This window comes from Galeopterus variegatus, unplaced genomic scaffold (genome assembly GCF_000696425.1).
Source record: "Galeopterus variegatus unplaced genomic scaffold, G_variegatus-3.0.2 Scaffold16942, whole genome shotgun sequence".
Classification (NCBI taxonomy): domain Eukaryota; kingdom Metazoa; phylum Chordata; class Mammalia; order Dermoptera; family Cynocephalidae; genus Galeopterus; species Galeopterus variegatus.
In genome coordinates, this window is record NW_007743053.1 from 5,104 (window position 1) to 16,927 (window position 11,824).

Consider the following 11,824-nt stretch of genomic DNA (forward strand, 5'->3'; position numbering starts at 1 on the left):
CACTGAGGGTTGCGATCCGTTGCCGGACATGAAAAAAGACAAAAAGGAAAAAACAAAAAAAAAAACCCACAATAAATTGCCACTTCACACCTTTAAGAATGGCTATAATTTTAATTCAAAAAGAGCAAATAATAAGTTTTGTGGCAAGGATGTGGAGAAACTGGAACACCATGCATTGCTGGTGAAAATGTAAAATGCTGCAGCTGTTGTGGAAAAAACAGTATGGCAGTTCCTGAAAAAATTAAACATGGAAGTACGACAGGATCCAGCAATCCCACTTCTGTGTATGTAAGAAAAAGAATTGAAAATAAGGTCTCAAAGAGATAATTGTACACCCATGTTCACAGCAGCATTATTTTCAATAGCCAAAAGATGGAAACAATCCAAATGTCCATCAACAGATGAATGAATAACAAAATGTGGTATATGCACACAATGGAATATTATTCAGCCTTCAAAGGAATAAAATTCTGATAGATGCTACAACACCAATGAATTTTGAAGACATTAAGACATGCTAAGTGGGCCACCCTAGGATACTTCACCTGCAGACATCAGAAAAGCATCATAAGCTTTCACTAACTTTACATCCAGATAAGAATAAAGATGAAAATGCAGAAACTCAGTTTAGACAACTGGTGGCCATTTATGAAGTTTTAAGAGATGGTGAAGGCAGAGGTATGATGATACTCTGATCAACGGACTTCCAGATTGGTGACAGCCTGTATTCTACTACAGGCAGGTGAGAAAAATGAGCAGTGCTGAGCTGGCATTACTCTTGTTCATTATTCTCATGGTAGGTCATCACGCTGTGGTTTGGTTCAATCTACCTGGAAAAACAACTGGATGAACTGCTTAGTAGATAAAAGATAGAAAAGAAAAAAAAGACGGGTGGCAAGAGTGTGGATGCATCAATACTTGGTGCCTCAGACAAAAATGAAAGATCACTGATGAACCACAGTGGCATGATTTGCTTCCAGCACCTTATTTTTCTTAAAGAGGCTTTTCTTTACTCAATGAGGTGTTTTCTCCCAATATTTTTATCGTTTCATATTTAGTTCCTTATCCATTTGGATCATTGTGCTTAAAAAGTACTCTCCCAACATCTTTTATTGAAGATGTCTGCATCATCCCTAATTTAAAATGACCCCTCCATAATAGACTGTTGTAAGCATGAACCAAAGATGACTGTGTATGGAACTGAGTCATTTATATCTTCAATGTAGGCAGAGATCCATGAAGTCAAAAGCCCACGGGTGCCAAACTCCAATTTTTATACATCGAAAAAAAGAAAGATACAACAATCACAATAATCCATTGAACTTTCAAAAGGAGAGAACAGAACTGAGGTTACCAGAGGATGGGGAGTGGGGTGGGGGGTACTAATGAGAAATTGGTAAAGGGCCACAAAAATGACTACACTGTGTAATGTTGAATACACTAATTATCCTGATTTGACCATCACATACTGCACACAGATATTAACATTCAACGTTGTACCCCACAGATATGTACAATCAATTATGTTTCAATAAAAATAAAAATAACTCAAACAAGCAAATTTTTAGCCATTTAGAGCCCACCTGCTTTGCATATCCCAGGAAACCTCACCGGACAGCTAGCCCTTTGTATTTTTCTGTACCAGAGACCACCAGCCATGCTGCTCAGTGACATCACCTAGACAAGGAAGTCTCCTCTGATTCCCCAGGAGTTCCCTTGCCCTCCTCCCCTTCTGAGTAGGTGAAACACTCCCCTGCTCCCATGTCCTAGCCGTTGGACAGAAACCTGCTGTGAGGGACATCCCTCATATGCTAACCTGTCAAAGCGCTGCCCAAGGAAGCTTGTGTGTGCTGCTGCCACCCCAGAGTAATCTTTTTCCTAGATCAGTCCCAAATTCCTACAACCCCCTACATAGACCAAACCACCCACATCCATATATGAGTCTGAAATGCTGTCTGGTCCATAGTCCATACCACATTATTTTAATATCTTTTGGTAACCAGGAAATGTATCTCATCATCATTGGCTTTGTCAAAAATGTTTGATATTCTTGCATATTTCTTTATAGATGCAATTTAGACCCAGCTATACTATTTGCAAAATAATACATCATTAATGTTTTATCATTTTGTGTTTATATACTATTCTACTAAATAGGTATATCTATTTACTGAATTGATCCTATGTTAAAATATTTAGAATATTTCCAATTTTTCACAAGTAGAAAAACTACACTTGGAAGAAACCCCTGCAGCTAAATTTTTGTCGTTTTCTTCAAGTATTTTCCTTCGAATGAATTTTGAGATGGTGAAATGCTTGGTCAGCATTTATAAACATGTTTAAGCCTTTTATTAAGGGTTGCCAGATTGTCCTCCAAAGCTGCTTTATTTGTAGCCCCTTTAGCTGTGCACATATGTCTTACACATTGGAGAAAACCACCTTGTTTGCCAAGTTGATAAATTATTTTTTTTTTCTAACTGAAAACTAGAATAGGGACACAAAATACATGTTCAGAAACATAACAAAATTTTGTAGCTTATTAACTTGAAAATAAGGGGCCAGCTGTTTAAATTCCATGGGATTTAGTTAACTATTAGTTACCAAATACCAGCCCTACCTATTTTCCCAGAAATATGTAAAATCAAATTTAAAAATGCAAAAAAAAAAGAAGGCAAGTAAATTAGTTAAATTAAAAACACTCTGGAGGACAACTTAGGAAACTACGGGTGAAGTCACAGCAATGCTAGTAACTGAATTCCTCTCTGTCAGTTCCACAGAGGGCAAACAGCACTGAATGCTAAATATGATCTGGTGTTGGGTCTCCCTAAATCCCACAGCAAATCAATCGGAGGAGCATTATCAGCACCATTAGGCATGTGAAAACAGACTCAGTGAGCGTGGGTGACTTGCCAGAAAGTAACATAGCAAATGGCAGGGTGGCAGCTGCACTCTGACTTCTTTAACTGCAAAGCCTGGGTTGTTCTTCCTCTGGGGCAGCAGGAGTTGGGGTTTACTTGATCGGCATCATCTGAGCGAGAACAGAGAGGGTGAAAGAGAATCAGATCACAGTACCATTGCTGCCCAGCCAATACAGTAGATTCCCAGCAAATGTGAGTTCCCTCCCTTTTCCCTTATGCAGCGTGAGGAGAGACACAAACGTTAACTACCGCCCATTGATTTCTAGACACCAGTGTACCTGTGTGCCCAGCTGAGGTCACGTGCTGCCACCTTTTGGATATAATGAGGTATAACAAGCCTTCTCTGTCTGACAGTCCTTGGGACAATTCCTACCCTTCTTCTCCAGTAGGAGTGATTCTTATTTACTAGTCATTTTGCCTTTGGGTTCAAACATCAGACTATTACTGAGGAGAGGCTAGACAAGTTGACAGAGGCTCAGTCACTGAGGCACAACGTCCCCACCCTCACCTCACACTCATTCATCAATGTTCACCTAATAAGCTTCTGCTGATCACAACTTTCCTTGCCAACGTTAACACCAATACTGCAAACAACAACACATGTGGGGTCTCCTGTGTACCAGGCTTTTTCCCGAGTCTTTACAGAAACACTCATTTAATCCTCACAGCCTCCCCAGGAGGTAAGCAGCATCCAGAGAAAAAGCAAGATGCCAAGGGGTTAGGTCATTGGGCCAAGGTTATAGATGGAAGCTGTAAACCCCCTCAATCTGACTCCAGAGCTACATGTTGTCACCCTCTCAGTGTGACCTATGACACCTACATTGTCCCCAGTATGTGAACTCCTTGACACCAAATCTTTATCCTTACCTTGCTTGACCCTCCCAATCAACATACAACCCTGCTCACTATACCTCTCTCCCTCTTCCTAGAACACCTCTGCTCTTGGCTGCCATGGCTACACATCCCAGGTTGTCCTCCTATATCTCTGGTTGCTCTTTGTAAGACTCTGGCTTGAGATCCTTCCTCTTCTGCCTGACACTTAATGGTCATGTTTCTCCTCGGCCTTCTTCACCCCCAGCCCCACAGGTCCACGCTCTCAAGTCACCCCACCCTTTGGGTGCTGACACCCAGATTCTGATTACACATCGTGAAGGCTGTTGCCTACTTGTCCCTGAGACCTCAGGGGACCCCACGTTGCTGCAAGCCCAGAGTACTGCCTATCAGGGTCCCCTCCCGAGAGCACATTCACTAAACCTCAATTTTCTCATCTGGAAATTGGAGATTCTAACACTGGGTTATGGAACTCAATAATGTGCTCAATAAACATTCATTCTAAAACACCATTATCATTAAAATAAAACGACTACTGACTTCACAGAACTGTTCGTTTCTAGTCGGTGACTGTCCCACCCAGCATGGTCCAGAGCACCGAGGAGCCACGTGCCAACTTAATATCTCCATGGTGATGTCTAACAGGATCTCAAACTAAATGTCTAAAACTAGGGCTGGCCAGTTAGCTCACTTGGTTAGAGCCTGGTGCTGATAACACCAAGGTCAAGGGCTCGGATCCCTGAACCGGCTTGCTGCAAGACCAAACAAAAATAAATAAATAGTAAATAAAACGGAGCTACTACCAGCCTCCTCATGCCAAGGGCAAATCCAGCCTTACACGGGCTCAAGTCAAAAGCCTGTGGTCATCTTGACTCTCCTCTTTATTTCTCATATTTTACATCCAAGTCACAAGCAAACTCTGTTAGCTTTATCTTCAAAACTTACCCAAAATGTGGCCACTCTTAACCATCTACATCGGTACTGCCTTGGCACAAGATATCATCTCTCTTCTAGACCATTCCAGTAGCTTCCTAACCAGTCTTTTAGCTTCTGTCCTTGTCTCCCTTTAGTTTGCATGGCAGCCGTAAATTTGCTGGTAAGACGTAGGTCAGACCACTCCTTTGCTCAAAATCTTCTGATGGTGTCCCACCACACTCAGACCAAGGGCCCGAGTCCCTGCCACCTCATCCATGACTCCCTCCTGTTGCTCACCCACCCCTCTTCGCAGGGCCTCCTCTCCATGCCAGACATGCTCCCACCTCAGGGTCTTTGAACTTGCCGTTCTCTCTGCTTGGAACGTTCTTCCCTCATTCTCAGTGTGCTCAGCTCCCTTTCCTCCTTCAGGTCTCGAAACGGCATTTACTAGCCATTCTATTTAAAATACAAGTGTCTTTCGATCCCTATTCTCCACTTTAATTTTCCTAAAGCATTCATTTCCACTTAATATTCTATGTAAGTCAGGTTAGGCTATACTTTACTGCAAAAACAGACAATCCCAAATCTCAATGACTCAGTAAAATGGAAGTTTCTGTCCTGCACATATTACTTGTTCAACCTGGGCTGCTGTCAGAAGTTTCCCAGCTGCTCAGGGGCATGCCACTTATCCCTGAACCAACCATTGTCTTTGGACACCCTTGGCCATTTTGGTCATGGATGATGAGCAGGAAGGGTGTGCCTGCCAAATTGTGCACTTTGTCTTCTGTGCTGTGGCCTCAAGCGCTCACAGCTCATTGGCAAGAGCTAGTCACATGCCCCTGCTAGCTTCAAGGATGCTGGGAAATGTAGGACAGCACGTAGAACAGCCGGTAAGTGTTACTGTCTCTCCCACACACACTGCATAGATTACCTGTTTAGATTGCTTCCTAGAAGAAATAAGACATTGCCCAACTAGACAATTAGCTTCAGGGGTAGGGAATTTTAATTCTCTGATGTTTCATTCACTGTTTTAGAGCTGAAGCAGTGCCTCCTATAACAGGAAATAAAAAGTGAATGAAAGAATGAATGAATGATGAACAAAATAACCCACATTCGCCTTCATACTGAGACAGCACCCTGGGGCTGGGGTTTTGGAAGGATTGCAAAGGAGGGGGCCTATGAATTTGGGAAGTCTGGAATCTTCTCATAAGTCCTGTGAAATTAACGGTAACCCAGGTGCTAGGACAAAGCCATAAGGCTTAGCCCAGCACCTGGGCCCCATCATCCACTGCCACTCCCTATGTGGGGCAAAGTAACCGGACAGTTAGACCGTTAAAGATCGCACCCCCTCAAATTCAGGTCTGTTGGACATTTTCAGCATTTTGTAGTAATGGAAACCAGATGCCAGAGCAGAGCATCTCTGCTGCATAATTTCTCACCTGGATAATTATACCACTTTCAGAGGTTGTCAGTGCTGGATAAGGGTCTCAAAGAACTGGTGGCCCTGAATACAGACGCAGCAGGAAGACTTCGACGTCTAAGTGACACTGGCTGGCTGTGGAGCAGGGGAGTCCAGGAACAGTTGGCGGATCTATCAACTCAGAGCAGCTTTGCCACGTTTCTACATGGCACAACAAAACCAGGATAAACAGAATCCTATCACCATGGGCAAATTAAGATATATTAATTTTTCAGAGCTATTGAGGTTTTTTTAATTTCTCTTTTAATTTTCTTTATAACATAGAAAACTATTTGCACAAATCTTACTCTGTTCTCATTGGGACCTGTTTTTCTCTTCACCAGGGCCAGGACTAGGACTAGGGTGAGACAGCCACATTGCTGGAGTGCAAAATGTGACAAGGCCCTTTCAGTGTCCCACCAGCGCAGGGCTGGCCCCAAGCATGAGCAATGCCTTCAATCTGCACCCTAGATGCCTTGCATACCTCATGCTGGACCCAGTCCTGCTCCTCACTATGGTGAAGATCTGCCTCCTCCATAAGTTTTTGGTCCAAAACAAATTTTGCTCTTTAAAATTGTTCTACTGTGAATCCTCTTTTGTAGCCGTAATTCTTCCAATATTCAATTTTATTTCCACTTTCAACTTTGTAACACTGTCCTAGGATATTCAGAATTTTCAGGTGAGAACCCTACAGACAGAATGACTCTCTTGTTATCTTTACTGATGTCTGCCCTTCATAGAACTATTTCTACCAGTGTTAGTCATGTAAACAGAGAAAAAGCAACAAAGGCTGTGAGAACATTGTATGCCATTTTCTAAGTCCAGAATTGTGTTACATTAGTAAATCCATATTTCTATGTACCCTCCATGATCTTTAAGGTTTCAACCAACTACAAGAAATGTCCCAGAGGTTAGAAGGGCAGGGTTAGACTTCTGTTTCCAACAGCAACCTAGGTATCTTGATTAAACCTTCCAGTCAAAACTATTTTAAGTACAATGCAAACTATAGATCAATTGTATCTTTTAAGTCATTCATGACTGACAATAAACATTCAGAAAATTAAAAATGTTATTTCTAAAAGGGCAATTATTTGTTGAAATAAAAGCAAACTGGATAACAACAATAACAACAAAACTAAGTGATTAGATTTAGATAACATAAACCAAAAGAAACACTGAATTTGTTTCCCAAGCATGACCCAAAGTGTGGTCTGCAGGCCAGCTGCATAAACACCATCTGGCATGTGTTTAATAATTATGATACCCAGATCACATCCCAATTCAATTAAGTATGACTCTCTGGGGTGGGCTGATGAATTAGTGTTTTAACAAGCTCTACAGCGGGACTTATACAGGTGGAAGTTTAAAAACCATTTCTAAAAAATAAACATCAGGGCAGCACAGAAAAAGAGATGAAAAGTATGAAGGTGGCTAAGAGCCATGGGAGAAGCAGAGGAAAAAGAACAGAACCATTTCTAATCAGAGTTCCAAGAGAGAAAGAAAGAACACAGGCAATTATAGCAAAATACAGAGCCTGCAGAATTTCCATTTCAGAAGGAAAATATAAACAGGTTGAAAAGAATTAAAAAGAAATCTTAGAAATAACAACAGTGAACCAGAGAACACCAATGGTAAAAAGAATATCTTAACAGGAGACAGAAAAAGAACTAAGTTAACCTTTTAAAGCAACAGTTCTCAAATTTTAAGCTGCATCACAGTCACTTGGAGGTCTTGTTAAACACTGTAAATAACTCTCTAACTAAAAAACAAGCATACAAAACCCTGACAATGCTAGGCTCCATCCCCAGAGTTTCTATTCAGAAGATCTGGGGTGTATGGTCCAAGAATATGCATTTCTCCTTTTCCTTTTTTTTTTTTTTTTGTCTTTTTCCGTGTCCGGCATCGGATTGCAACCCTCAGTGTCGCCCCCGTACCGGACCGGGACCGGCAACAGGATCGCAACCCTCGGTGTTGCGCCCGCACCTCGCTCAGCCAGTGAGCGGGAACCGGTCTGTATGTGGGATCCGAACCCTCGGCGGGAGCGCCGCCGCACTCCCAAGCGGCGCACTGTAGCAGTGCGCCACCGGGCCAGCCCCCAAACAAAAATACTTTTGACTAGCCGGCCCCCAAGAATATGCATTTCTAACAAGTTCTCAGATGATGCTGACGCTGTTGGCTGTAGACTGCACTTGAAGAACCACTACTTTAAAGAAATGAATGCTTGACAGCTGACTTCTCATCAGCAACAATGAAAGCCAGAAGATAGTGGAACATCTTCATAGTTCTGGAATAAAATATAGAAACCCACAACCACCAAAATGTCCATTGAGAAAGAAGGTAAAACATTATTTTGGGGCTTGCCACCCACAGAAAAGAAAAACTCTAAAGAAATGTATTGCACAGAGAAAGAAATAATCAAAGAACCAAAGCAAAGAGTTAAGAAATTACACCAAAGAGTGTAAGAATCAAGTAAAACACACAAAGTGGCAAATGTGTGTGTACAGTGAAATAAAAAATAATTGTATGCAACAATAATAATCCGCTCTGAGACTTAAAGAAAGATAGAACTAAAATGCATGATAAGAAAACCGTGTAAATCAGTAGAGTAATAACATTTATCAGAATCTAAACTTAATGAACAAGTACGGATAAAAATTGTCCAGAAAACCACTAAAATAATAGAGTAAATAAATTCAAAATATGCGGAGAAAAAAGTAAAATGAGAAAAATACTAAAATCAAAAGAAGGTACAGGAAAGAAAAACAACATAGAAAGGGACAGGACAAATTTAACGTCCAGATGTATTGATACATAAGACATTAACAGATTAAATGCTTTAACTAAAATACACATATTCTCAGAATAGATTAAAATAATCCAACTATACACTATTTACAAGAGACATCTAAAACATGAGGCTATAGTAAGAATATAAATAAAAAGATATAAGGCAAATACTAAAAAAAAAAAGAAAACTGGTTTAAATATATTAACATCACACAGAATGGATTAAAGCAAAAGGCTCATATAGTAAAATGAGGTATAACATAGTGAAAAGAGGTATAATTCAAGAAAAAGCTCTCTATATGTGCTATCACTTAGCCAAAAAGAAAAAAGAAAGAAACAGAACTCTAAGGAGAAATGGACAGTGCCACAACCAGAGTTCTCACAAATACAGTCCAAGCAGGCCACTTGATGAAACAGATTGAACATGATGTAACAGCATTTCCTAATTATAAAACTTAATCACAGATGGGCCTATAATGTGTCTCAAAAAATGGCATCAATCTCTTGACCGCAGAACGATGAAGTTAGCACACAATAACCAAGAGAAACAGAAAAATGTCACAGAAATGGAAATTAAAACAAAAAAATTCTAAATAATTCACGTCAAAGAAGCCATGATATTTGATAATACTTAGAACCAAAATATAATAATACTATACTGCAATTCTTTGCGATGTGACAAGGACCCAAGATAAGAAACTGAAAAGAAACATCCCAAAAAAGCAGAAGGGAGAAAATGATAAAGAACAGAAAGTCATTAAATAGAAAACATACATATCATAAAGTGGTTTGATCAAGCCAAAAGTTCTTTAAGAAAGAACGGTTCTTTGAGAAAGAAGCTTACAAAACTCTGACAGGACTTATTTTTTTAAAAAGCAACAGGTAAATATTAAGAATGAAAAAGATAACATTACAGATGTATCAAGCACTAAAATTATAAGCATATTATGAACAATTATGACAACACAGTTTAAACCTCAGATGGAATGAATAAATTCCTAAAGAAATTTTCCCTACCATAACAAAATGCTGGATCCAAAACGCAGCATCCAAAAAGCTGGATGCACTATGATCCTTAAAGGAACTGAAACAACAGATTTAAAAGTTTCCACAAAGAAAACTCCAGACCCAAATGGTTTTTCCAGGTACCGCTCCCTTTTAAGAACAAATTATTGTATCCTTACACAAAATATTCCAGAGTTTAGAAAAAAGACGAAATACTTCCTACCCCATTTTATGAGGCTGGCATAAACCTGAAACAGAAGAGGAAAATTTCACTCAAAGACAGATCCAAAAACACCAACTGAAGCCAAAAATGACAAAATAGCACGTGTCCTTTCCAAATGAAGTAATTTACCAATACAAATTCAATGTAAGATTAGAAAATCATTATTTTAATTCACCATGCTATGGGATAAAAAAGAAAATCATATGATTTACTCAATAAACAAGCAGTACTGAGTGCCTATCATAGGCCAGACATCATTTAAGGTTCTTGGATTACACCAATAAACATAAAAGTAGATGGTGAAAAAAAAAATCACTTGTTAAATAACTACAGCAACTGAGAAGAATAACTCATAAACTAAGAAAAGATGGGAACTCCCTTGGCCTAATAAAAACTATCTTTGAAAGAAAAGCCTCCAAGCAGAAAGTTAATTCCCTTTAAGATCAAAAAGAAAACAGGACTGCCTAGACTTTGCTATCCAAACTCCAGTCAACCATACTGGAAGTCCCCAGATAGTACAGCCAAGAAACAAAATAACAGAAAATGCATACGATTCAAAAGGAAAATATAAATATTTACTTATTTATTTTATACAAATGATAAAACTTTATGAAGAACTTTCAAAAAATGACAAGAGAATTACATACTTTAGTAAACTGGCAGAACTTTGTCAATAAACAAAGCAGTTAGAAAAAAATTTAATTTATGAGCACCAAAAACCAAAGTTCTTAGAAATAAACATAATGAATAAAACTTAAATCCTTTTGCAAATACTTATAGAACTTTACTGAAAGGCATTACAGAAGATGCAAATAAAAGATTAATTCGATTAACTGTAAGACTCGATGGCATAAAAATGCCAGTATTCTCAAAATTCATATACAGACTCAACGCAACTTGAAAACAAACTCCCTGTATGTGGAACTTGGTAAGCTGACTCTGAAATATTTAAGCCATGACATTCCTGAAAAAGAACGGCTACGTGTACATTCTCTAAAAATTTAGAAATCTCTAAATTACATTTAGAAATCTCTAAATTACAAATGTGTACTTGCATCAACATGGAATACAGGATGTTCCCCAAAATAACTGAGAGTGAGTCCATTCACAAATAATCACCAAAATTAGGAAATACATTTTGGGGAAAACATATTAAAACAATAAGAGAAAATCCCGGGGGGTGGGGGATAGGAAAATACATTTTAGAAGGAGCACAGAGTTTTCTGAGGTTTAATAACCTCCTTCTGGTCCTGAGTTGTGTACTCGCTTTACTGTCGTCCTTTTAATTGCGTTTGTGTGTATGTGTAAAGTCATACTTTCTTTGGCGCATGTATTCTATTTTCCAATTTTAAAATATTTGCCAGAAAAACGACGAACCACAAAAGAAGATGGTAAAATGACAACACAAAATAAGATAAATTCCAATGCAAAATATTAATAATCACAACAGGTATTAATGGACTAACTCTCATTAAATAACAGAATGTTGATCTGAATTCTAAATCTACTCATAGACTATCTACGCGACGGCCAAATAAAATAAAAATAAATAGAATAAGTGCACCGAACTGTATTCAAGGCAAATGCCAACGAAAAGAGTACCAGACAGAACTGACTACAGAGCAGAAGGAAGGTGACTGACCCCTGCTGTCTCCAGTTCCTGCCGCCTCTCCTGCACCCCCTGAT

The 11,824-nt window shown here is 39.3% G+C and overlaps 1 long non-coding RNA gene across 2 annotated transcripts in view; it reads right to left on the reverse strand.

Moving 5' to 3' along the window:
- Nucleotides 1-2,928: 2,928 nt before the first annotated feature.
- The window catches only part of LOC103582605, a 9,568-nt gene continuing 672 nt past the window's right edge, over nucleotides 2,929-11,824 (reverse strand). Inside the window, exons 2-3 of one of the 2 annotated variants that reach the window (XR_549771.1) lie at nucleotides 6,104-6,285; nucleotides 2,929-3,028 (exon numbers count right to left, since the gene is read on the reverse strand). This is a non-coding gene — a long non-coding RNA (uncharacterized LOC103582605). Of the gene's footprint in view, nucleotides 3,029-5,605; nucleotides 5,716-6,103; nucleotides 6,286-11,824 lie in introns of those variants that run through there. The other variant, XR_549772.1, reaches the window with a different exon arrangement.